Source organism: Ranitomeya variabilis, chromosome 5 (assembly GCF_051348905.1).
Source record: "Ranitomeya variabilis isolate aRanVar5 chromosome 5, aRanVar5.hap1, whole genome shotgun sequence".
In the NCBI taxonomy this organism is placed as follows: domain Eukaryota; kingdom Metazoa; phylum Chordata; class Amphibia; order Anura; family Dendrobatidae; genus Ranitomeya; species Ranitomeya variabilis.
This window is the reverse complement of record NC_135236.1, coordinates 166,302,909-166,330,105: the sequence shown is the minus strand read 5'-3', so window position 1 is coordinate 166,330,105 and position 27,197 is coordinate 166,302,909. Positions and strand designations below refer to the sequence as shown.

Below are 27,197 nucleotides of genomic sequence, written 5' to 3'. Positions count from 1 at the left end.
CAACACCACACGGGAGAGCTGACAGATCCTCTATTTACTACACCACACGGGAGAGCTGACAGATCCTCTATATACTACACCACACGGGAGAGCTGAGCGATCCGCTATATAGTACTCCACACAGGAGAGCTGACAGATCCTCTATATACTACACCACACAGGAGAGCTGACAGATCCTCTATATAAAACACCACACAGGAGAGCTGACAGATCCTCTATATACTACACCACACAGGAGAGCTGACAGTCCCTCTATATACTACACCACACAGGAGAGCTGACAGATCCTCTATATACTACACCACACAGGAGAGCTGACAGATCTTCTATATACTACATTACACCACACAGGAGAGCTGACAGATCCTCTATACACTACACCATACAGGAGAGCTGACAGATCCTCTATATACTACACCACACGTGAGAGCTGACAGATCCTCTATTTACTACACCACACAGGAGAGCTGACAGATCCTCTGTTGTGAAATTGGATTTTGGGCTCCCCCGGTGGCCACTGGTGGAATTGAACTGGTGTGCATCATCCTCTCTGTTCACCTGTTTCCATCAGGATGTGGGAGTCGCTATTTAGCCTTGCTCCTCTGTCACTTCCATGCTGGTCAACATTGTAATCAGAAGCCTTTCTGTGCATGTTCCTGCTGCTAGACAACTCCCAGCTAAGTTGGACTTAGTCCTTGTTTGTTTTTGCTTTTTGTTCCAGTTCACAGCTGTAGTTTCGTTTCTGTGTCTGGAAAGCTCTTGTGATCTGAAATTGCCACTCTGATGTTATGAGTTAATACTAGAGTCTTAAAGTAATTTCAGGATGGTATTTTGATAGGGTTTTCAGCTGACCATGAAAGTGCCCTTTCTGTCTTCCTGCTATCTAGTAAGCGGACCTCAATTTTGCTAAACCTATTTTCATACTACGTTTGTCATTTCATCTAAAATCACCGCCAATATTTGTGGGGGCCTCTGTCTGCCTTTCGGGGAAATTTCTCTAGAGGTGAGCCAGGACTATATTTTCCTCTGCCAGGATTAGTTAGTCCTCCGGCCGGCGCTGGGCGTCTAGGGATAAAACGCAGGCTACGCTACCCGGCTACTGTTAGTTGTGCGGCAGGTTTAGTTCATGGTCAGTTTAGTTTCCATCCTTCCAAGAGCTAGTTCTTATGTTTGCTGGGCTATGTTCTCTTGCCATTGAGAACCATAACAATCCTCTATATAATACACCACACGGGAGAGCTGACCGTTCCGCTATATAGTACACCACACAGGAGAGCTGACAGATCCTCTATATACTACACCACACAGGAGAGCTGACAGATCCTCTATATACTACACCACACAGGAGAGCTGACAGATCCTCTATATACTACACCACACAGGAGAGCTGACAGATCTTCTATATACTACACTACACCACACAGGAGAGCTGACAGATCCTCTATACACTACACCATACAGGAGAGCTGACAGATCCTCTATATACACCACACGTGAGAGCTGACAGATCCTCTATTTACTACACCACACGGGAGAGCTGACAGATCCTCTATATACTACACCACACGGGAGAGCTGAGCGATCCGCTATATAGTACTCCACACAGGAGAGCTGACAGATCCTCTATATACTACACCACACAGGAGAGCTGACAGATCTTCTATATACTACACTACACCACACAGGAGAGCTGACAGATCCTCTATACACTACACCACACAGGAGAGCTGACAGATCCTCTATATACTACACCACACAGGAGAGCTGACAGATCCTCTATATACTACACCACATGGGAGAGCTGACAGATCCTCTATATACTACACCACACGGGAGAGCTGACACATCCTCTATATACCACACAACACGTGAGAGCTGACAGATCCTCTATATACTACACCACACGTGAGAGCTGACAGATCCTCTATATACTACACCACATCAAAGAGCTGACAGATCCTCTATATACTACACCACATAGAAGAGCTGACAGATCCTCTATATACTACACCACACAGGAGAGCTGACAGATCCTCTATATACTACACCACACAGCAGAGCTGAGAGATCCTCTATATACTGCACCACACAGGGGACCTGACAGATCCTCTATATACTACACCACAGAGAAGAGCTGACAGATCCTCTATATACATACATATATACTGTATATATACATATACATATATACATACATCTCTATATACTACACTACACAGGAGAGCAGTAATGTAGGTCCAGTGTGTGTAGTAAAATACTTACCGGTGGCCATATTCCACTGCAATGAAGACACAAGCAACGACACAGCGGCAGAAAACAGCGACTGCTGCGTATTTTATTACACTCAGGGAAGCTTTCTGTTGGGGGCGAGACATTGTTTTTATTAGTACGATTTTGGGATAGATGTGAGGTTATCATCATTTGTTATAGCTTTTTTTGTGGAATTGTGGGGAACAGAAAAAAGGACATTTGGCATTTGTTTCTTTTTATGGTGTTTACTAATTGGGTTAATTGTTTTTATAGTTTGATAGATCGGACTTTTCTGAACTCAGCAATACCAAATATTTGTTGTTTTTTATTTTTAAAATATGATTATTTTCAATGGGATAAAAAGGGGTGATTTGAACTTTTAGGAATTTTTTAATTTTTTTTTTACCTTTCACTGGTACAGTTGGCTCCTTAGAAGACATGAAGATGCGATCATCCGATCGCATGTGCTATTATATACAGTGCTGCCACAGCATCATTGCATATAGAAGAAATTATGGTCTCCTTTAAAGCTCGGCTACAGGAAGAAGACCCCTGGCTGCAACCCATCGGCGACCCACGATCACATCATGGGCACCAATGGGTGAGAGAATTATGTGCACGCATGTTGGCATGTGTTATATGCTGCTGTCAGAGATTGACACTGGCATTTAACACGTGCCATACATGTAAGGCCGGCGTCACACTGGCGAGTTTTACGGACGTAAGAGCGCAGAAACTACGTCCGTAAAACTCGCATAACATACGGCACAATTATTCTCAATGGGGCTGCTCCTATTAGCCGTATATTACGGTTCAGTATTATACGGCTTTCTACGGCCGTACAAAATCGCAGCATGCTGCGTTTGTCAGCGTACTGCGCAAAAAAATCGCCAATGAAAGTCTATGGGGGCGTGAAAAATACGGATTCCACACTGACCAGCAGTGTGACTTGCGAGAAATACGCAGCGGTGTTAGTGAAAAGTCGGTAATTCAATTGCCGGCTTTTAATTTCTCCTGCACAAACCCGACAGGATATGAGACATGGTTTACATACAGTAAACCATCTCATATCCCCTTTTTTTTTGCATATTCCACATTACTAATGTTAGTAGTGTGTATGTGCAAAATTTCAGCGCTGTAGCTGCTGAAATAAAGGGTTAAATGGCGGAAAAAATTGGCGTGGGCTCCCGCGCAATTTTCTCCGCCAGAATGGTAAAGCCAGTGACTGAGGGCAGATATTAATAGCCAGGAGAGGGTCCATGGTTATTGCCCCCCCCCGTGGCTAAAAACATCTGCCCCCAGCCACCCCAGAAAAGGCACATCTGGAAGATGCGCCAATTCTGGCACTTGGCCACTCTCTTCCCACTCCCTGTAGCGGTGGGATATGGGGTAATGAAGGGTTAATGCCACCTTGCTATTGGAAGGTGACATTAAGCCTGATTAATAATGGAGAGGCGTCAATTATGACACCTATCCATTATTAATCCAATTGTAGGAAAGGGTTAAAAAACACACACACACATGATTTAAAAGTATTTTAATGAAAAAAACACAGCGGTTGTTGTAATAATTTATTGTACTCTCAGTCCATCAGGAACACCCTCGCTTGGAAAAATAATAAACGCACAAGATACATACCTTCTGCTGTCAGATCAGGTCCCACGAAGTAATCCATCTGAAGGGGTTAACTAATATTACAGGCAGAGCTGCGATAATCCACTCGCTCTGCCTGTAATCCCCGGGTGCTGAAAGGAAAGCAGTGATCTATACTTACATTCAGTTGCGGTGATGCGCCCCTGCTGGATGTTCTCATGAACTGCAGCCTGGGAACTTTTTCCCACGCTACAGGTCATATGAGGACATCCACCAGGGGGCGCATCACCGCGAATGAATGAAATGTAGGTCAATGACCTACATTTCCTTCAGTCGCGGTGATGCGCCCCCTGGTGGATGTCCTCATATGACCTGTAGCGTGGGAAAAAGTTCCCAGGCTGCAGTTCATGAGAACATCCAGCAGGGGCGCATCACCGCAACTGAATGTAAGTATAGATCACTGCTTTCCTTTCAGCACCCGGGGATTACAGGTACGAGCGAGCGGTTTATCGCAGCTCTGCCTGTAATATTAGTTAACCCCTTCAGATGGATTACTTCGTGGGACCTGATCTGACAGCAGAAGGTATGTATCTTGTGCGTTTATTATTTTTCCAAGCGAGGGTGTTCCTGATGGACTGAGAGTACAATAAATTATTACAACAACCGCTGTGTTTTTTTCATTAAAATACTTTTAAATCATGTGTGTGTGTGTTTTTTAACCCTTTCCTACAATTGGATTAATAATGGATAGGTGTCATAATTGACGCCTCTCCATTATTAATCTGGCTTAATGTCACCTTCCAATAGCAAGGTGGCATTAACCCTTCATTACCCCATATCCCACCGCTACAGGGAGTGGGAAGAGAGTGGCCAAGTGCCAGAATAGGTGCATCTTCCAGATGTGCCTTTTCTGGGGTGGCTGGGGGCAGATGTTTTTAGCCACGGGGGGGCCAATAACCAAGGACCCTCTCCTGGCTATTAATATCTGCCCTCAGTCACTGGCTTTACCATTCTGGCGGAGAAAATTGCGCGGGAGCCCACGCCAATTTTTTCCGCCATTTAACCCTTTATTTCAGCAGCTACAGCGCTGAAATTTTGCACATACACACTACTAACATTAGTAGTGTGGAATATGCAAAAAAAATGGGGATATGAGATGGTTTACTGTATGTAAACCATGTCTCATATCCTGTCGGGTTTGTGCAGGAGAAATGAGAAGCCGGCAATTGAATTACCGGCTTTTAACACATATCGCGCTGAATGAAATCTAAATACAGAATATATATATATGTGTCTCAATGACATATATATATATATATATATACTGTATATATGTTTTCCCGAACATTTGAGCACATAAATCCATTAGATGTCGGTTTTGCAAGCCTGCGCGAAAATCTCGCAGTACGGATGCCATACGGATTACATACGGAGGATGCCATGCGCAAAATACGCTGACACACCCTGACTACGGATCACTATTTTGGGAACATTTCACCGTATTTCGGCCGTATTACGGCCGTAAAATACGGACCGTATTGTCTTACGCCGAGTGTGACGCCGGCCTAAGGCAGATGTCGTAAAGGTGTTAATCACCTGAGGACCCCCTCCCCTACTTTGTCACCCAATATCCTGTGGCCCCCCTCCCCCACTGTTTCACCTTTATTTTCCTGTGGGCCCCCTCCCCCCACTGTGTCACCAATATGCTGCGGGACCCCTCCCCCACTGTCACCCAATATGCTGTGGGCCCCCTCCCCCACTGTTTCACCTCTATTTTCCTGTGGGCCCCCTCCCCCACTGTTTCACCTCTATTTTCCTGTGGGCCCCCTCCCCCACTGTTTCACCTCTATTTTCCTGTGGGCCCCCTCCCCCATTGTTTCACCTCTATTTTCCTGTGGGCCCCCTCCCCCATTATTTCACCTCTATTTTCCTGTGGGCCCCCTCCCCTACTATGTCACCCAATATTCTGTGGGCCCCTCCCCCACTATTTCACCTCTAATTTCATATGGGCCTGCTCAGAGAGGGAAAGGGGAGCCACAGTAAAATAGAGGTGGTTGACACAATAGGGGAGGAGGCCCACAAGAAAATTAGAATATCGCTGTGGGCCCCTCCCCTGTGTCACCATTAGGTTGCATGGGCCCCCTCCCCTAACTGCCTCTGTGGCTGGAGATCTAGTCAGGGTGCAGGCATCATATAGTTCTGTACTTACAGTCACACTGACTGCAGCCATGATCCCTCTGCTCCTCTGTGTACAATATATGGCCGTGCTGTGTGCTGCTTGGGCAGGACAGCTGACCAATCACAGCACAGCGCCTTGCCTGAGCTGTGCTGTGAGGTCACACAAGGAAAACTAACACTGATTGGCTGAATTGCAGCCAATCAGCATTTACACTGCTGCCCAGGGCTTTGTGGAAGAGGAGCAGACAGTCGCAGTACAGGAAACAGGTGACTGCAGGTCAGCTTGCGTGCGTGTCTCCTCTCAGACTCAGACTCACAGTCAGCTGTTCCGCTGTCTGTGCTGGCTGAAGTGAAGGTCGGCACACACACAGCTCTCCTGGCAGAGTTATGGCAGCGGCAGCAGGAGCTGCGCCTGCACTTCCCATCACCTGTGCAGTCTGCCAGCCGCTGCTGGCTATACAATAAAGTGCGCACAGCTATGAGCATGCAGGGCAGGCAAAAATGAGGGAGGCAGGAGCTGGGGCTGGGGGCGGGGTCCACCGGAGGATTCTCCGGTGTCCCGGTGCCAGGGGCAGACTGGGCCGGGTGGCAGGAATGCATATGCCCCCCGGGCCGGTGCCTGAGCAGCTGCACAGGGCCGCTGGAGGACCGGCAGCGATTTTAATACATAGCACGCCGGCCCTTCAAAACTAAGCCAGGTCCTGTGTGCGCGCATTGCCCACGCTGATAAGTGCCGCGGCGGCCCACGCTAGTGCACAAGCATGGCCGCGGTCGTAGTTCCTGCGCGTGCTCGTCTGCTGCCCGTGTCAGCGCGGGCAAGCAGGAGACCACGCGCGCACGTGTTATTTGAAAAGGCCGGCGCGCGCATAGGACGCCTCCACCTGACTGTGTCTGACGCTGGCCGGCCTGTACCAGCGTTAGAGAAGACTGCTCACCAATGCCTGGGATCCTCTTCACCGCCGACGCTGGAGAGGACCCGACCCACCTCAGCCCTTCATTCTCCCGACCTCCCCCCCCAATCTCAGGGACCTGGGTGAGTCCCAAGATGATTTTTTAATGTATATACAGCAGTTGCACCTATATAATGTGTATAGACTGCTATATATACGTTATATAGGTGATACTGCTGTATATAATCACTATACCACTAAAATGTATGTATAGCAGTCTATATCTTATATAGGTGACACTGCTACTGATGCGTATATACCTTATATAGGTGACACTGCAGTGTGTGTGTATACATACTGTATATACAGTATACTGTACACACACATGTATGTATACACATATATGTACATGTATACACAGCAGTATCACCTATATAACGTATATACACATCAGTAGCAGTGTTACCTATATAAGATGTAGACTGCTATACATACATTATATAGGTAGTATAGTGATTATATACATCAGTGTCACCTATATAATGTATATTTAGTAGTCTATACACATTATATAGGCAATACCGCTACTGATGTGTATATAGGTGATACTGCTGTGTATATATGTCGTTATATAGGCGATACTGGTGTGTGTGTGTGTGTGTGTATACACACACGTACATATATACACAACAGTATCACCTATATATAACATATAGGCACATCAGTAGCAGTATTGCCTATATAATGTATATAGACTGCTGTATACATGATATATAGGTGATACTATCATTATATACAGCAGTAGCAGTATAGCCAATATATCGTGTATCCAACATTTGCAGTATCACCTGTATAATGTATAGACTACTGCATATACGTTGTAGAGGTGATACTGCTGTGTATAGCAGCACTATCTATCTGTGTCTAATATATATATATATATATATATATATATATATTTTATTTTTTCAGTTTCATCTATATAATGTGTGTGTACACCAGTCACAGTATCACATACAATATATAGGTGATACTACAACTATACACATCAGTCGCAGTGTCAACTATATATTGTATATACAGTAGTTTCAATGTGATATATATTCAGCAGTCGCGGTGTCTCCTATGTACATTAGCCTCGGTGTCTCCTACGTGATGTGTGTATCATAACATAGCATAATGCTGTCCTAATTACCGTATATTGTAGAGATGTGTGTGTGTGTGTATATATTTTTTTAATATATATATATATATATATATATATATATATATATATATATATATATATATATATATATTATAGAGAGAGAGAGAGAGAGAGAGAGTAGTGATGTTTGAATAGTGTAGAGATGTTTATATAGTATGGCGCTATGTATATAGTGTGGAATTCACACTATATATACACTGCTGCCACATCTCTACACTATCTACTATATAATTGTCTAAGGCTCACTTCCGTCTGTCTGTCACGGATATTCATTGGTCGCGGCCTCTGTCTGTCATGGAATCCAAGTCGCTGATTGGTCTCGCCAGCTGCCTGTCATGGCTGCCGCAACCAATCAGCGACGGCCACAGTCCGATTAGTCCCTCCCTACTCCCCTGCAGTCAGTGCCCGGCGCCCGCTCCATACTCCCCGCAGTCACTGCTCACACAGGGTTAATGCCAGCGGTAACGGACCGCGTTATGCCGCGGGTAACTCACTCCGCTATCGCCGCTATTAACCCTGTGTGACCAAGTTTTTACTATTGACGCTGCCTATGCAGCGTCAATAGTAAAAACATCTAATGTTAAAAATAATAATAAAAAAAATAAAAAATCATTATATACTCACCTTCCGCCGCCTTTCCCACTCCTCGCGACGCTCCAGTGACCGGTCCATGCAAGTGGCAGGTTCCGTTGGCAAGGATGGTCTGCGAGAAGGACCTGCCGTGACGTCACGGTCATGTGACTACGTGGCTGGGCAATATACTACGTCACTGGGCAATATACTACGTAGCTGCGCAATATACTACGTGACTGGCCCATATACTACGTGGCTGGGCAATATACTACGTGGCTCTGTGCTGTATACTACGTGGCTGGGCAATATACTACGTGGCTCTGTGCTGTATACTACGTCGCTGGGCAATATACTACGTCACTGGGCAATATACTACGTGGCTGGGCAATATACTACGTCACTGGGCAATATACTACGTAGCTGGACAATATATTACATGACTGGCCCATATACTACGTGGCTGGGCAATATACTACGTGGCTCTGTGCTGTATACTACATCGCTGTGCAATATACTACGTGGCTCTGTGCTGTATACTACATCACTGTGCAATATACTACGTGGCTCTGTGCTGTACACTACGTGGCTCTGTGCTGTATACTACGTAACTGGGTAATATACTACGTGGCTGGGCAATATACTACGTCGCTGGGCAATATACTACGTCGCTGGGCAATATACTACGTCGCTGGGCAATATACTGCATGGCTGGGCAATATACTACGTGGACATGCATATTCTAGAATACCTGATGCGTTAGAATCGGGCCACCATCTAGTATAATATATACACCGCTCTATATTCCTTAACACGGTATATAATATGCCTCTGTGTATATAATAGATTGTAGTATACCGTATAAACTCGTGTATAAGTCGAGTTTTTCAGCATATTTTTTTTGTCCTGAAAACACCCCCCTCGGCTTATACACGAGTCATTGTCCCAGAAAAACGGAGGGGTAGCAGCGAGTCACAGAATATTCCAGTGCCGTGAATATTCATTTCTCTTATAGCATTCACAGCCACAGCCGCTGGCTTCCAGCACACATTCTACTTACCTTTCCTGCGCTCCCTCGCTGCATCTTGTTCCGGCGCCAGCAGCTCTTCAGGCCGAGCGATCATGTGTCTTCCTCTCATTAAGGTAATGAGTATTCACCCCTCTCCACTCCCATAGGCGTGGGTAAAAATTAATTACCTTAATGAGTGGGGGACACGTGATCACCTGCCCACAGGAGCTGCTGGCACCAAAACGAGATGCTGCGAGGGCATGCAGGGAAAGTAAGTAGGATGTGTTTTTTTTTTTTTTTATCGGAACCATGCATACATGAACAAGGAAGGAGCCATGCATACAAGGACGGGGATAAGGAGCCATGCATACAAGGAAGAGGATAAGGAGCCATGCATACAAAAATGGGAATAAGAGGCCCATGCATACAAGGACGGGGATAAGGAGTCATGCATACAAGGATGGGGATAAGGCGCTAAGGAGCCCATGCAGGCAAGGATGGGGATAAGGAGCCATGCATACAAAGACGGGGATGAGGAGCCATGCATACAAGGACGGGGATAAGGAGCCATGCATACAAGGACGGGGATAAGGAGCCATGCACACAAGGACGGGGATAAGGAGCCCATGCAGACAAGGATGGGGATAAGGAGCCATGCATACAAAGACGGGGATGAGGAGCCATGCGGACAGTGACGGGGGAGCCATGCAGACAAGAATGGGGATGAGGAGCTATGCATACAAGGACTGGGATAAGGAGCAATGCATACAAGGACAGGGATGGGGGGACCATGCATACAAGGCCAGGGATGAGGAGCTATGCATACAAGGACGGGGATAAGGAGCCATGCATACAGGGACAGGGGAGCCATGCATTCAAGGATAGGGATGAGGGGACAATGCATACCTGGCTTATACTCGACTCAATAAGCTTTCCCAGTTTTTTTCTGGCAAAATTAGGTGCCTCGGCATATACTTGGGTCGACTTATACTCAAATATATACTGTATATTGTGGAGCTGTGTATACTTCTACTGTCCTGCATAAATGGTGTAATTCTCAGTATCTATTCTTATTATGTATGTGTGTGTATCTGTCTATCTATCACTCTGATTAATTGTGAGAAAAGTAGCATACTCCTTATTGGCCCATGTGGCAACGTTTCGGATCCATAACTGCACATTTCTCTGATATGGAAGTGAAATGTTGCCATATGGACTAATATAGAGTATAAAAAAAAAATCGGTTTCATTTTCTTCCACAAAAGTGGTACGATTCTCTTTTCACTTGCTGTCCGTGTGCAGTCATTTTTTTTTTTTTTCTCAGCAGATGTTGCAGTCTGATACACGGCGAGTCAGACCATTGAGAAGATGGAGAAATTAATTTCTCCATCTCCTCCACACTTGTGCTGCGAGAGCATTGAAGCACGGACACTCGGATCATGCTCACAGCAGAGCAAGAGCCAAGTATCATTGGCAGATCACATCGGATGCCATATGCTACTGTGATTCCACCCTAATGAGCACCTTTAAGCTGATGGTATTAAATGGCAACATCACGTGAATGAGGTACATGTGTACACTTGATGTTGCATACTAGCCGGACTTATGACCAACCCAGTCGTAGCTACATAATATGGGGGGATGTGGAAACCACAGAAATACGACAAATAGAGGAAAACTAAATGTAAAAAAGTAATCTTTATTAAATGCAAATTACATGCAATTTTAAAAATTCGGACAAAAACATGGAACACAGTGACGAAATAGTGCAGAATACAGAAGGACTGCTGCCTGTGCAAAAACAGGACATGCAGATAAGGAACTGGCTCCTAGTTGTACCTATATGATGTTATAAATAGGGGATGTAGCAAACCACCTAAACCACCTACTATATATATATAGTTGGTGTGCATGTGTGCCTCATTTGTCAGACCCTAAGGCTGCGTGTCCACGATCAGGATGGCCGGCGGTATCGCCGGAGCGGCGAAGCCGCTCGGCGCTAAGCCCCGCCCCCTTTCTGGGACGCGATGATGCCGGATGTGTACAGTACACATCCGGGATCATCGCACCCCTCGCCATAGGGCACTGTGATATTACCTGCGGCGACGCAGCGTTGCCGCAGGTAGCACGGACATGCTGCGATCTGAAAAGACGCGCAGCATGTCCGGAGTCGCAGGCCCGCCGCGTGCGGGTTTCCACGCATAGTGGACACGGGATTTCAAAAAATCCCCTCCACTATGCTGGAACATCTGGACGCTGCGTGTTTGACGCTGCAGCGTCAAACAAGCAGCGTTTACTTACCGTGGACACACGGCCTAAAACACATAATGCGATAGCTACTACTGTCCTAACGGTCATGACCGGTACGCAAGTGCATGTAATGGGCCCAAATATATAGAACAGTGTAGGGTGACACAAGTACAGGAGGTCACACAGATGATACCAATGTATCGGACTACACCCAAAGCTACTACCCCATAGCCGCAAAAACTACAGTGCAAAGACTCCTCGCATAACTATTAAGCAGACACCGCTGCTCCCAAGTATATTACCTGATGCGGCCAGCTAACTGTTAACTGCCAGATCCTTAGATTGCAATCTAAGGATCTGGCAGTTAACAGTTAGCTGGCCGCATCAGGTAATATACTTGGGAGCAGCGGTGTCTGCTTAATAGTTATGCGAGGAGTCTTTGCACTGTAGTTTTTGCGGCTATGGGGTAGTAGCTTTGGGTGTAGTCCGATACATTGGTATCATCTGTGTGACCTCCTGTACTTGTGTCACCCTACACTGTTCTATATATTTGGGCCCATTACATGCACTTGCGTACCGGTCATGACCGTTAGGACAGTATTAGCTATCGCATTATGTGTTTTAGGGTCTGACAAATGAGGCACACATGCACACCAACTATATATATATATATATATATATATATATATATATATATATATATAGTAGGTGGTTTAGGTGGTTTGCTACATCCCCTATTTACAACATCATATAGGTACAACTAGGAGCCAGTTCCTTATCTGCATGTCCTGTTTTTGCACAGGCAGCAGTCCTTCTGTATTCTGCACTATTTCGTCACTGTGTTCCATGTTTTTGCCCGAATTTTTAAAATTGCATGTAATTTGCATTTAATAAAGATTGCTTTTTTACATTTAGTTTTCCTCTATTTGTCGTATTTCTGTGCTTCCACATCCCCCCACCTAATGAGCACCTGTATTAAAGGGAACCTGTCACCCCCCCCTGGCGTTTTTAACTAAAAAAAACACATCTTGTGCAGCTCTAATGCTGCATTCTGTGAAGGTGGCTCTTTTAGTTCTGGTCCCTTCCAACGCTGAAGTAATCGTTTTTAGAATTTGCCTGTCATACCTGTAGTTTGTCAGGGGGGCATGTCTTTTCCCCTCTGACACAAATGCCTCCCTCAGTACTCTGTGTGCCAGGCGCCACCTCCTCTTCCTTCATTAGCGTCCCCAGCGCCTGCGCTGTAAGTTTTTTTTCGGGCATGCGCAGCTTGCGCTGCCCTTCCAACTTACAACGCAGGCGCCGGGGGCACTAATGAAGGAGAGGAGGCGGCGCCTGGCTCCGGAGCAGAGACTGCTGGGCGGCAGGAGGAGCGCTGGTCCCCTGTGAGGGAGATGGCACCTCTGCTGTGAGTCCTCTGCAGAGCGGTCACTGGGCGCTGTCCTCCTCAGTCCTCTGCCATCCTCTGGGCTCTCCTCATCCCCAGGGTGTCCCTGATGCCTGTCTGCGGTGTAAAGAGCACCATGTAAATGGACCTGTGTTCGATCATGCGCACTGCGGCGCCATTCACATGTGGCTCTTCAAATAACGCCTTTATGAGGAGTGTTGAAGGGCAGGACAAAGTATAGCAAAATTCACTGATCGGGATGGGGAGTGTTATAGTATGTAGGCTGGTGGGGTTTGTGTGGCAGGGCTGTTTTTTTTTGTCCCAGTCCGGCCCTGTGTGTGTGATTATACAGTGAGGCTGTGCGTGTCACTATACAGTGGGGCTGTGCCTGTCATTATACAGTGGGGCTGTGCATGTCATTATACAGTGGGGTTGTGCCTGTCATTATACAGTGGGGTTGTGCCTGTCATTATACAGTGGGGTTGTGCCTGTCATTATACAGTGGGGCTGTGCCTGTCATTATACAGTGGGGTTGTGCCTGTCATTATACAGTGGGGTTGTGCCTGTCATTATACAGTGGGGCTATGCGTGTCATTATACAGTGGGGCTGTGCCTGTCATTATACAGTGGGGTTGTGCCTGTCATTATACAGTAGAGCTGTGCGTGTCATTATACATTGGGGCTGTGCCTGTCATTATACAGTGGGGCTGTGCCTGTCATTATACAGTGGGGCTGTGCGTGTCATTATACAGTGGGGCTGTGCGTGTCATTATACAGTGGGGCTGTGCGTGCGTGTGTGTGTCACTATACAGTGGGGCTGTGTGTGTCATTAATTATACAGTAGGGGTGTGCGTGTGTGTGTTATTATACAGTGAGGCTGTGCTTATCATTATACAGTGGGGCTGTGCCTGTCATTATACAGTGGGGCTGTGCCTGTAATTATACAGTGGGGCTGTGCCTGTCATTATACAGTGGGGCTGTGCGTGCGTGTGTGTGTCACTATACAGTGGGGCTGTGTGTGTCATTAATTATACAGTAGGGTTGTGCGTGTGTGTGTTATTATACAGTGAGGCTGTGCTTGTCATTATACAGTGGGGCTATGCCTGTCATTATACAGTGGGGCTGTGCCTGTCATTATACAGTGGGGCTGTGCCTGTCATTATACAGTGGGGCTGTGCCTGTCATTATACAGTGGGGCTGTGCGTGCGTGTGTGTGTCACTATACAGTGGGGCTGTGTGTGTCATTAATTATACAGTAGGGTTGTGCGTGTGTGTGTTATTATACAGTGAGGCTGTGCTTGTCATTATACAGTGGGGCTATGCCTGTCATTATACAGTGGGGCTGTGCCTGTCATTATACAGTGGGGCTGTGCCTGTCATTATACAGTGGGGCTGTGCGTGCGTGTGTGTGTCACTATACAGTGGGGCTGTGTGTGTCATTAATTATACAGTAGGGTTGTGCGTGTGTGTGTTATTATACAGTGAGGCTGTGCTTGTCATTATACAGTGGGGCTGTGCCTGTCATTATACAGTGGGGCGGTGCTTGTCATTATACAGTGGGGCCGTGCTTGTCATTATACAGTGGGGCCGTGCTTGTCATTATACAGTGGGGCTGTGCCTGTCATTATACAGTGGGGTTGTGTGTGTGACTGTCACTGTATACAGTAGGACTGTGTGATTATATATATATATATATATATTAATTCGCATGCTTGCAGTCACAAGACCACCTGTTTCCGGCGCCGGCACCAGAGAATCCTCACAGTGTGCACGATATGGGGATTCACACACAGTGACTGTAGACATGTAGCTTAAGATCTGACAACCCCTTTAAGGATGGGCCGCGATTCATGGGCCACTGCTGTGTGGTTGCCCCCCAGGCTAAAATTTGCCAGCCAGCCCCTGCCCGGTGCCCCAGTTCGACCCTGAGTCTGTATAACAAGAGGAGGGATTCACATGAGTAAAGGTACCGTCACACTCAGCAACTTTACAACGAGAACGACAACGATCCGTGACGTTGCAGCGTCCTGGATAGCGATCTCGTTGTGTTTGACACGCAGCAGCGATCTGGATCCCGCTGTGAGATCGCTGGTCGGAGCTAGAAGTCCAGAACTTTATTTGGTCGTCAGATCGGCGTGTATCGTCATGTTTGACAGCAAAAGCAACGATACCTGCAATGATTCTTCATGGAGCGAACAACCAGCAAGAACGATAAGTACGTCACTGGATCGCTCCTGCATCGTTCTGCTGTTGCCGGTGTCTGACGTCTCTACAGCGACCTAAACAGGGACGCTGCAGCGATCGGCTCGTTGTCTATATCGCTGCAGCGTCGCTTAATGTGACGGTACCTTAACAGCATACATCTTTCTGTTAGTATGTCCTGTAAATACCGAAATGGTGAACATCCAAACAGTGACACCATAGTCATTAAAAAAGGAAAAACAACCTATTGGATAAGTGAGTACAAGAAAAATATGTACAGTGGGTGCAGAAAGTATTCAGACCCCTTTACATTTTTCACTCTTTGTTTCATTGCAGCCATTTGGTAAATTCAAAAAAAGTTCAATTTTTATCATTAATGTACAGTCTGCACCCCATATTGACTGAAAAAAAAACAAATGTAGAAATGATTGTATATTTATTAAAAAAGAAATACTGAAATATCACATGGTGTTAGGGTTGGTGGATTGCACTAAATAAAATAAATAATAAAGTGCAATCGCAAACCAAGGTCCACTGTGCAGAGATGTAAAACTGATGTTAGTGAGCAATGACGGAACACATGGGGTGTTCTGTCCAGCCATATAATTGCTGTCTAGAAAGTTTAGTCATTTTTTTAATGTCTCCGTTATTACAGACATTGTATTTTTGTGTGTATTAATCCCTCCTATATTTCATATTGTAAGGTAACAGCACCATCTGCTGGCCGTTTAATGCATAGATTCTAATTTAATTGGCAATGTGTTATGGGAAGTTCCTAGGGCATTGTGGGGTTATTCCTGTTGCATTATGGTCTTATTATGACACTGGGAAGGGAACAGCAGCCATTGTTCCTCCATGCGTCTTAGGAGAAACCACACCATTCGTTTTCTTCATGCTCCTTAACCCCTTCCTGACGTCGGACAGGATAGTACGTCCGACGTCAGGTCCCCTGCTTTGATGCAGGGCTCTGCGGTGAGCCCGCATCAAAGCCGGGACATGTCAGCTGTTTTGAACAGCTGACATGTGCCCGCAATAGCGGCGGGTGAAATCGTGATTCACTCACCGCTATTAACTAGTTAAATGCCACTGTCAAACGCAGACAGCGGCATTTAACTACCGCATCCGGCCGGGCGGCCGGAAATGACGTCATCGCCGACCCCCGTCACATGATCGGGGGTCGGCGATGCTTCAGTATTGTAACCATAGAGGTCCTTGAGACCTCTATGGTTACTGATCGCCGGTAGCTTGAGCGCCACCCTGTGGTTGGCGCTCACAGCACACCTGATTTTCTGCTGCATAGCAGCGATCTGATGATCGCTGTTATGTAGCAGAGGCGATCGAGTTGTGCCTGCTTCTAGCCTCCCATGGAGGCTATTGAAGCATGGCAAAAGTAAAAAAAAAAGTTAAAAAAAATGTGAAAAAAATAAAAAAAACATAAAAGTTTAAATCACCCCCCTTTCGCCCCAATCAAAATAAATCAATAAAAAAAAAATCAAACCTACACATATTTGGTATCGCCGAGTTCAGAATCGCCCGATCTATCAAAAAAAGAAAAGCATTAACCTGATCGCTAAACGGCGTAATGAGAAAAAAATCTGAAACGCCAGAATTACGTTTTTTTGGTCGCCGTGACATTGCATTAAAATGCAATAACGGGCGATCAAAAGAACGTATCTGCACCAAAATGGTATCATTAAAAATGCCAGCTCGGCACACAAAAAACAAGCCCTCAACCGACCCCAGATCATGAAAAATGGAGAAGCTACGAGTATCGGAAAATGGCGCAATTTTTTTTTTTTTTTTTAGCAAAGTTTGGAATTTTTTTTCACCCCTTAGGTAAAAAGTAACCTAGTCATGTTAGGTGTCTATGAACTCGTAATGACCTTGAGAATCATAATGGCAGGTCAGTTTTAGCATTTAGTGAACCTAGCAAAAAAGCCAAGCAAAAAACAAGTGTGGGATTGCACTTTTTTTGCAATTTCACCGCACTTGGAATTTTTTTTCCGTTTTCTAGTACATGACATGGTAAAACCAATGATGTTGTTCAAAAGTACAACTCGTCCCGCAAAAAATAAGCCCTCACATGGCCAAATTGACGGAAAAATAAAAAAGTTATGGCTCTGGGAAGGAGGGGAGTGAAAAACGAACACGGAAAAACATAAATCCCACGGTCATGAAGGGGTTAAACAGCCTGCTCTAAGCATAGTTGGTGAGCACTATCTATGTGTTACAATCCTGTGTTTATCAATACGTTTGCTGTACTAAGTAGGTAATCATCAGTTTGTATTACCTCGTGTTACCTGTGTATTACCTTATGCTTCTGTGTATTGCAGACTATTTGTGTTTTATGCTCTGTGCAGTTATATATTCTGAAATGCTCCTGTTATTGCATCCTATAGTTTCACCCTTTCCTGTCACATCTGCAATCAATAAAAGAAGGTTACAACTTTACAGCCTCTTTTTCTTAAAGAAGACAAGGGGTTTAGCTACATGTCTCATTGCACACCCTGCTAACGTGCAGACTGCTACGACCCATAACCGTTTACTCCCATTAAGTGACACCAACAAATTATCAAAATTGAAGACTTTATTGGGAAATATAGGCATAAAATTTCCATCTTTTGGGTAAATATTTGGTCGCAGCTTATAAACTCAGGCAATATCTGCCAACAAATTTGGGTGTAGGGAGATTTACTGCCTTCCGGACTCCCGGGCAGGTATCTTCACCACCAACAAAACTCCACCCTTACGCAGCTGCAACTGAAACAAAACCATAACAAAAGGGGAGGGAGGGCGGGAAACAGGTCCGGGTCCAGGGATCGGATGAGCTATCAGCACTTCCTGGTGCCAGAAGCAGGGGATAAGTCCCGCCCCCTCTGCGGGGAGTTAACCCCATATCCCATTTTGGACTCACTAAATGGGAGATCTGCTTTTAACACAGGGGGAAGGCGCAGCAGTCAGGGGACAGCGGCGTAAGCCGCAGTGTCCCAAATGAGGACAGTATAGTGAAACAACTGCTGAGAACAAGCTCAGAAGGTCTGATGATACGGAGCCCACCATTATCCAAGCATACGGTTATTGCATACGGATATTGCAGCAACCTCCTGACAGTCGGACCGAATAATCGGACCATACGGAGCCTGCCATTATCCACACAGAGCCGACACAGGGATATCACAGCGGTCCCCTAACTGTTGAATCATGTCTCAAGGACGAGCATCCTTTGTCAAGACGAGATCACGAGTTGGTTCCTCCAAGTTTGCTGAGCAAGAGATAGAATTGAAACTACAAGCATCCCTGGATGCGGAAATAGCGCTCCTTGAAGCGACATTACAGAAACTTGCTATTGAAAAAGAAACAGCAGCTGCCATAGCAGAAGCAGAAGCCTTAGAAGCTGCCATATATTCTGACGACAAACACAGCAGACACAGCAGTGTGCTAGGCCTACAGCAAGTTACTCACGATCCATTGCAGCATACTGCAGACTCGTACGTCCATCAGCATTCCAAATCAAATGATGATCCAGACCCACAGGCGAAGACAGAGCATTTTGTCAACAAGTCAAGCCAACCAGATAATTCAGACCCCCAGAAAGCCAACTATCGATCTCCCTACCGCAAGCAAGGAAATACACATTGGGATGAGACTGACTACAATAATCTTTCTCCAGAACAGAAGATCCGGAATCTGTCCCAGCTTAAAGAGACTCTCTTCGCTTCAGATAGGTACTACAGCAGTTGGACCAAACCAGAGACATCTAACAGGTATGACCACACTGCACACAGGTACTCTGACAACACACCATCAGCTGGTATTGGCGCCAACCAAGCCACAGTGGACTTTGCCAAGTTCCTTGCTCAACGTGAGTTGGTAACAAGAGGGACTTGTAAAGTTCAGTGACCGTGCTGAAAACTACAGAGCTTGGCGAGCCTCCTTCCAAAATGCCATCATAGACATAGGTCTGTCATGCAGTGAAGAAGTGGATCTCCTGCTAAAATGGCTAGGAAGTGAGTCTGCCGAACATGCAAAGAGAATCAGAGACATTAATGTAAATTATCCAAATGTCGGCCTCAAAAGAATTTGGAATAGACTTGCTGAATGCTATGGCTCAGTAGAGATTATAGAAAGTGCCTTGTTTAAAAGAATAGAGGACTTTCCTACAATAGCGAACAAGGACTATTCAAAGCTCAGAGAATTAACTGACTTGTTAATGGAGTTGTGTGTAGCAAAAGTAGAAGGAGATCTTGTGGGGTTGACATATCTCGACACTGCTAGAGGTGTGAACCCCATAGGTCAAAAACTCCCATATAACCTGCAAGACAAGTGGGTTACATATGGTTCTAGGTATAAACAGACTTACAATGTACTATTTCCTCCATTCAATGTGTTTGTAGATTTTGTCTCAGAACAAGCAAAAATTAGAAATGATCCTAGCTTTGATTTCATGCTGCCATGTGCCAATAACTCTGTTAGTAATATATAAAAGGGGAGAAGCCAGCGCTGCTTATGGTAAGAACGCAATACATAAAGTGCACATGCTCATATTGATTTCTAACTGTATTTCAAAATGAGACATTTAGCAAACAATTGATCAATTCTTTGAGCCACCCGGCCACGCCAAGGCATTCTCATAATGGGGCAGTCCTACTCTACGTTTTTTATATTCGCTGTGCCATTACAGCCTCCTAAGTGTATTAAAAGCATGACCACATTATATGCAAACTGTACCTGAAGCGTTTCTAAATCACTCCCATGGCGCCAGAAAAGGCAAGCGCAGATAAAGGTTGATCAAGTCCGGACAGACATTTGAGGTCCAACCTCCACACTGCCTAACCAGCACCATAGATGAATGGTGAGACAGGCTTAGACCCTGGTGCACAATCAAACAGAGCCTAGGGCAGGGCAGTGTGGAGGTTGGACCTGAAATGTCTATATAAGGACCTGGTCAACCTTTATCTGCACTTGCTCTTTCTGGCATCATGGGAGTGATTCAGAAACGCTTCAGGCACATGATTATCACAACCAAGTCCAAAGCTATATAACTGTGGTCAAAAAGATATATCAAAGAAATCCACCAGCATGATCAAATCAAAACCATTGACCGGAACATACAAAAATGACCACTTATGAAACAATGTGTTTGTTAAAAAGAGTCACATAATTTTATTAAATATTCATAAAACACATGTATTTAACCCCTTCATGACCCAACCTATTTTGATCTTAATGACCTGGCCGTTTTTTGCAATTCTGACCAGTGTCCCTTTATGAGGCAATAACTCGGGAACGCTTCAACGGATCCTAACGGTTCTGAGAATGTTTTTTCGTGATATATTGGGCTTCATGATAGTGGTAAATTTAGGTCAATAATTTTTGCGTTTATTTGTGAAAAAAATGGAAATTTGGCTAAAATTTTGAAAATTTCGCAATTTTCAAATTTTGAGTTTTTATTCTGTTAAACCAGAGAGTTATGTGACACAAAATAGTTAATAAATAACATTACCCACATGTCTACTTTACATCAGCACAATTTTGGAAACAAAATTTTTATTTGCTAGGAAGTTACAAGGGTTAAAATTTGACCAGCGATTTCTCATTTTTACAACAAAATTTACAAAACCATTTTTTTTAGGGACCACCTCACATTTGAAGTCAGTTTGAGGGGTCTGTATGGCTGAAAATACCCAAAAGTGACACCATTCTAAAAACTGCACCCCTCAAGGTACTCAAAACGACATTCAAGAAGTTTATTAATCCTTCATGTGCTTCACAGCAGCAGAAGCAACATGGAAGGAAAAAATTAACATTTAACTTTTTAGTCACAAAAATGATGTTTTAGCAACAATTTTTTTATTTTCCCAAGGGTAAAAAGAGAAACTGGACCCCAAAAGTTATTGAACAATTTGTCCAGAGTACGCCGATACCTCATATGTGGGGGGGAACCACTGTCTGGGCGCATGACAGGGCTCTGAAGGGAAGGAGCGCCATTTGACTTTTTCAATGAAAAATTGGCTCCGATCTTTAGCGGACACCATGTCGCATTTGGAGAGCCCCTGTGTGCCTAAACATTGGAGCTTCCCCACAAGTCACCCAATTTTGGAAACTAGATCCCCCAAGGAGCTTATCTAGATGCATAGTGAGCACTTTGAACCCCCAGGTGCTTCACAAATTGATCCGTAAAAATTAAAAAGTACTTTTTTTTCACAAAAAATTTATTTTAGCCTCAAGTTTTGCATTTTCACATGGGCAACAGGATAAAATGGATCCTAAAATGTGTTGGACAAATTCTCCTGAGTACACTGATACCTCATATGTGGTCACAAACCACTGTGCACACGGCAAGGCTCGGAAGGGAAGGAGCGCCATTTGACTTTTGAATGAAAAATTAGCTCCAATCGTTAGCGGACACCATGTCGCGTTTGGAGAGCCCTGTGTGCCTAAACATTGGAGCTCCACCACAAGTGACCCCATTTTCGAAACTAGACCCCCCAAGGAACTTATCTAGATGCATAGTGAACACTTTGAACCCCCAGGTGCTTCACAAATTGATCCGAAAAAATGAAAAAGTACCTTTTTTTCACAAAAAATTTCATTTAGCCTCAATTTGTTCATTTCCACATGGGCAACAGGATAAAATGGATCCTAAAATTTATTGGGCAATTTCTCCTGAGTACACTGATACCTCACATGTGGGGGTAAACCACTGTTTGGGCACGCGGCAGGGCTCGGAAGGGAAGGAGTGCCATTTGACTTTTTGAATGAAAAATTAGCTCCAATCGTTAGCAGACACCATCTCGCATTTGGAGAGCCCCTGTGTGCCTAAACATTGGAGCTCCCCCACATGTGACCCCATTTTGGAAACTAGACCTCCCATGGAACTAATCTAGATGTGCAGTGACCACTTTAAACCCCCAAGTGCTTCATAGAAGTTTATAACGCAGAGCCGTGAAAATAAAAAATCATTTTTCTTTCCTCTAAAATTATTTTTTTAGCCTGTAATTTTTTTTTTTCACAAGAGTAACAGGAGAAATTGGACCCCAAATATTGTTGTCCAGTTTGTCCTTAGTATGCTGATGCCCCATATCTGGGGGGGAACCACTGTTTGGGCACACGTCGGGGCTCAGAAGGGAAGTAGTGACTTTTGAAATGCAGACTTTGATGGAATGGTCTGCGGGCATCACGTTGCGTTTGCAGAGCCCCTGATGTGCCTAAACAGTAGAAACCCCCCACAAGTGACCACATTTTGGAAACTAGACCTCCCGAGGAACTTATCTAGATATGTGTTGAGCACGTTCAACCCCCAAGTGCTTCACAGAAGTTTACAACGCAGAGCCTTGAAAATAAAAAATCATTTTTCTTTCCTCAAAAATGATGTTTTATCAAGCAATTTTTTATTTTTACAAGGGTAACAAAAGAAATTAGACCCCAATAGTTGTTGCCCAGTTTGTCCTGAGTACACTGATACCCCATATGTGGGGGTAAACCACTGTTTGGGCGCACGTCAGGGCTTGGAAGGGAAGTAGTGACGTTTTGAAATGCAGACTTTGATGGAATGGTCTGCGGGCGTCACGTTGCATTTGCAGAGCCCCTGATGTGCCTAAACAGTAGAAACCCCCCACAAGTGACCCCATTTTGGAAACTAGACCCCTCAAGGAACTTATCTAGATGTGTGGTGAGCACGTTCAACCCCCAAGTGCTTCACAGAAGTTTACAACGCAGAGCCATGAAAATAAAAAATCATTTTTCCTTCCTCAAAAAAAGATGTTTTAGCAAGCAATTTTTTATTTTCACAAGGGTAACAGGAGAAATTGGACCCCAATATTTGTTGCCCAGTTTGTTGTGAGTACGCTGATACCCCATATGTTGGGGTAAACCACTGTTTGGGCAGACGTCAGGGCTCGGAAGGGAAGTAGTGACATTTGAAATGCAGACTTTGATGGAATGGTCTGCGGGCGTTACGTTGCATTTGCAGAGCCCCTGATGTGCCTAAACAGTAGAAACCCCCCATAAGTGACCCCATTTTGGAAATTAGACCCCCAATTGAACTTATCTTGATGTGTGGTGAGCACTTTCAACCCCCAAGTGCTTCACAGAAGTTTATAACGCAGAGCCGCGAAAATAAAAAATAATTGTTCTTTCCTCAAAAATTATGTTTTAGCAAGTAATTTTTTATTTTCGCAAGGGTAACAGGAGAAATTGGACCCAATAGTTGTTACCCAGTTTGTCCTGAGTACGCTGGTACCCCATATGTGGGGGTAAACCACTGTTTGGGCGCACGTCGGGGCTTGGAAGGGAGGGAGCACCATTTGACTTTTTGAACGCAAGATTGGCTGGAATCAATGGTGGCGCCATGTTGCGTTTGGAGACCCCTGATGTGCCTAAACAGTGGAAACCCCTCAATTCTAACTTCAACACTAACCCCAACACACCCCTAACCCTAATCCCAACTGTAGCCATAACCCTAATCACAACCCTAATCCCAACACACCCCTAACCACAACCCTAACCCCAACACACCCGTAACCCTAATCCCAACCCTAACCCTAATCCTAACCCTAATCCCAACCCTAACCCTAATCCCATCCCTAACCACAACTGTAACTCCAACACACCCCTAACCCTATCCGTAACCCTAACCACAAGCCTAATCTTAACCCTATTTCCAACCCTAGCCCTAATTCCAACCCTAACTCTAATTCCAACCCTAACCCTAAAGCTATGTGCCCACGTTGCGGATTCGTGTGAGATTTTTCCGCACGATTTTTGAAAAATCCGCAGGTAAAAGGCACTGCGTTTTACCTGCGGGTTTACAGCGGATTTCCAGTGGTTTTTTTGTGCGGATTTCACCTGCGGATTCCTATTGAGGAACAGGTGTAAAACGCTGTGGAATCCGCACAAAATTGACATGCTGCGGAAAATACAACGCAGCGTTTCCGCACGGTATTTTCCGCACCATGGGCACAGCGGATTTGGTTTTCCATAGGTGTACATGGTACTGTAAACCTGATGGAAAACTGCTCTGCTACGGCCATTCTGCTGCGGATCCGCAGCCAAATCCGCACCGTGTGCACATGCCCTAACCCTAACCCTACCCCTAACCTTACCCCTAACCCCACCCCTAACCCTAGTTCTAACCCTAGTGGAAAAAGAAAAAAAAATATTTTCTTTTTTTTATTATTGTCCCTACCTATGGGGGTGATAAAGGGGGGGTCACTTACAATTTTTTTTTATTTTGATCACTGTGATAGGTTATATCACAGTGATCAAAATATACCTGGAACGAATCATGGCAGATTCGGCGGGCGCACTGCGCATGCGCCCGCCATTTTGGAAGATGGCGGCGCCCATGGAGAAGACGGACGGACACCGGGAGGCCCGGTAAGTATGAGGGGGGGAGATCTGAGCATGGGGGGTGGATCGGAGGACGGGGGGTGGCATCGGAGCATGGGGGAGCGGGCAGGAGGACGGGGGAGCAGACAGGACGATGTAGGGGAGCGGAGCACCGGACAGAGGACCGGGGAGGAGATCGGTGGTGGTAGGGAGGGGTACATAAGTGTTTCCAGCCATGGCTGATGATATTGCAGCATCGGCCATTGCTGGATTATAATATTTCACCAGTTTTTTAGGTGAAATATTACAAATCGCTCTGATTGGCAGTTTCATTTTCAACAGCCAATCAGAGCGATCGTAGCCACGGGGGGTGAAGCCACCCCCCCTGGGCTGAAGTACCACTCCCCCTGTCCCTGTAGATCGGGTGAAATTGGAGTTAACCCTTTCACCCGATCTGCAGAGACGCGACCTTTCCATGACGCCACATAGGCGTCACAGGACGGATTGGCACCGACTTTCATGACGCCTACGTGGCGTCAAAGGTCGGTATGGGGTTAATTTGAAAATCAACAAGATGCCTCGTGTGAAGGAGGCCTGCCAGACATATTTTTATTATTATTATTTATTGTTATAGTGCCATTTATTCCATGGCGCTTTACATATCCGCATACTGTGTTACAAAAATAGTAAAGATGTCCATATGGACCTGTGCTGGACCATATTAGTCAGTGGTAGCAATAGGTATACAGATCAATTAATTCCTGATTTGGATTACTTAAATCACCACGGTCATGTAATCATTTATTAATATAGGCCAAGAAGAGTGCTAAATATAAATGACCAGATGAATATATATATATATATATATATATATATATATATATATATATATATATATATATATATATATATATATATCGATCCTGAAGACCAAGAACCAGTCCTCACACAGTATGCAAAAAAAAGGTGAAGATAAGTGTTACCTGTTGAATGCAAAATCCCAATATGGAGTCCAGCGTTTGTATGGGCAATCTGGCCGTGCCTCCCTCCACCCCAACGCATGTTTAGTAATGCTCTGTGCTGTTATATATTCTGAAATGCTCCTGTTATTGCATCCTATAGTTTCACCCTTTCCTGTCACATCTGCAATCAATTAAAGAAGGTTACAACTTTACAGCCTCTTTTTCTTAAAGAAGACAAGGGGTTTAGCTACATGTCTCATTGCACACCCTGCTAACATGTATGAGGACAGTATACGGGGAGCGATTACTAATACACACTGAGTTTACGCCACTCAGTGTGAACAGGATGCTGAGTTCCAAGCTCTGTTACTTCACAGGAAAGAAACAGTACAAACGAGTACTAAGTGCTATGTCCTCTTAAACGTCACAGGACAAGCACATGAACTGATCTCACACTGCAACTAAACCGTGTCAATCGCACACAGGAACGAAACAGATGCTGAGTATAAAACCCTGACTAAGGGTTGAGCTTGCTCTAAAACTCTACTGTGCTAACTGCACACATGTAGGTAACAGATGCTAAGCCAAATGGGTAATTGCCCCCACTGATGCTAGTTGCCCGCCTACGTGTACAGTCCAGAGCTAGGCAGACATACAACAGCTGCAGACAGTAGTGTTGAGCGATACCATCCGATACTTGAAAGTATCGGTATCGGATAGTATCGGCCGATACCCGAAAAGTATCGGATATCGCCGATACCGATACCCGATACCAATACAAGTCAATGGGACACCAAGTATCGGAAGGTATCCTGTATGGTTCCCAGGGTCTGAAGGAGAGGAAACTCTCCTTCAGGCCCTGGGATCCATATTAATGTGTAAAATAAAGAATAAAAATGAAAAATATTGATATACTCACCTCTCCGACGCAGCCTGGACCTTACCGATGTAACCGGCAGCTTCCGTTCCTAAGAATGAGCGCTTGAAAGACCTTAGATGACGTCGCGGCTTGTGATTGGTCGCGTGGCGGTCACGTGACTGCCACGTGACCAATCACAAGCCGCGACGTCATCTAAGGTCTTTCAAGCGCTCATTCTTAGGAACGGAAGTTGCCGGTTACATCGGTAAGGTCCAGGCTGCGTCGGAGAGGTGAGTATATCAATATTTTTTATTTTTATTCTTTATGTTACACATTAATATCGATGCCGATACCGATTCCCGATATCACAAAAGTATCGGATCTCGGTATCGGAATTCCGATACTTGCGGTATCGGAATGCTCAACACTGGCAGACAGTGTATCAAAAAGCAAAAAATGGAGTTCCATACACATAAATATAATAAAAAATTTTTAATTTTACTACAAATATTA

General features: G+C 45.1%; 1 long non-coding RNA gene across 4 annotated transcripts in view; it reads right to left on the bottom strand.

Annotated features, from left to right (window-relative positions):
• The window catches only part of LOC143775388 (uncharacterized), a 122,154-nt gene that overhangs the window by 66,106 nt on the left and 28,851 nt on the right, over window positions 1–27,197 (bottom strand). For all 4 annotated transcript variants that reach the window (XR_013215644.1, XR_013215643.1, XR_013215642.1 and 1 more), the window contains one exon: window positions 25,847–26,006. This is a non-coding gene — a long non-coding RNA (uncharacterized LOC143775388). The remainder of the gene's footprint in view (window positions 1–25,846; window positions 26,007–27,197) is intronic.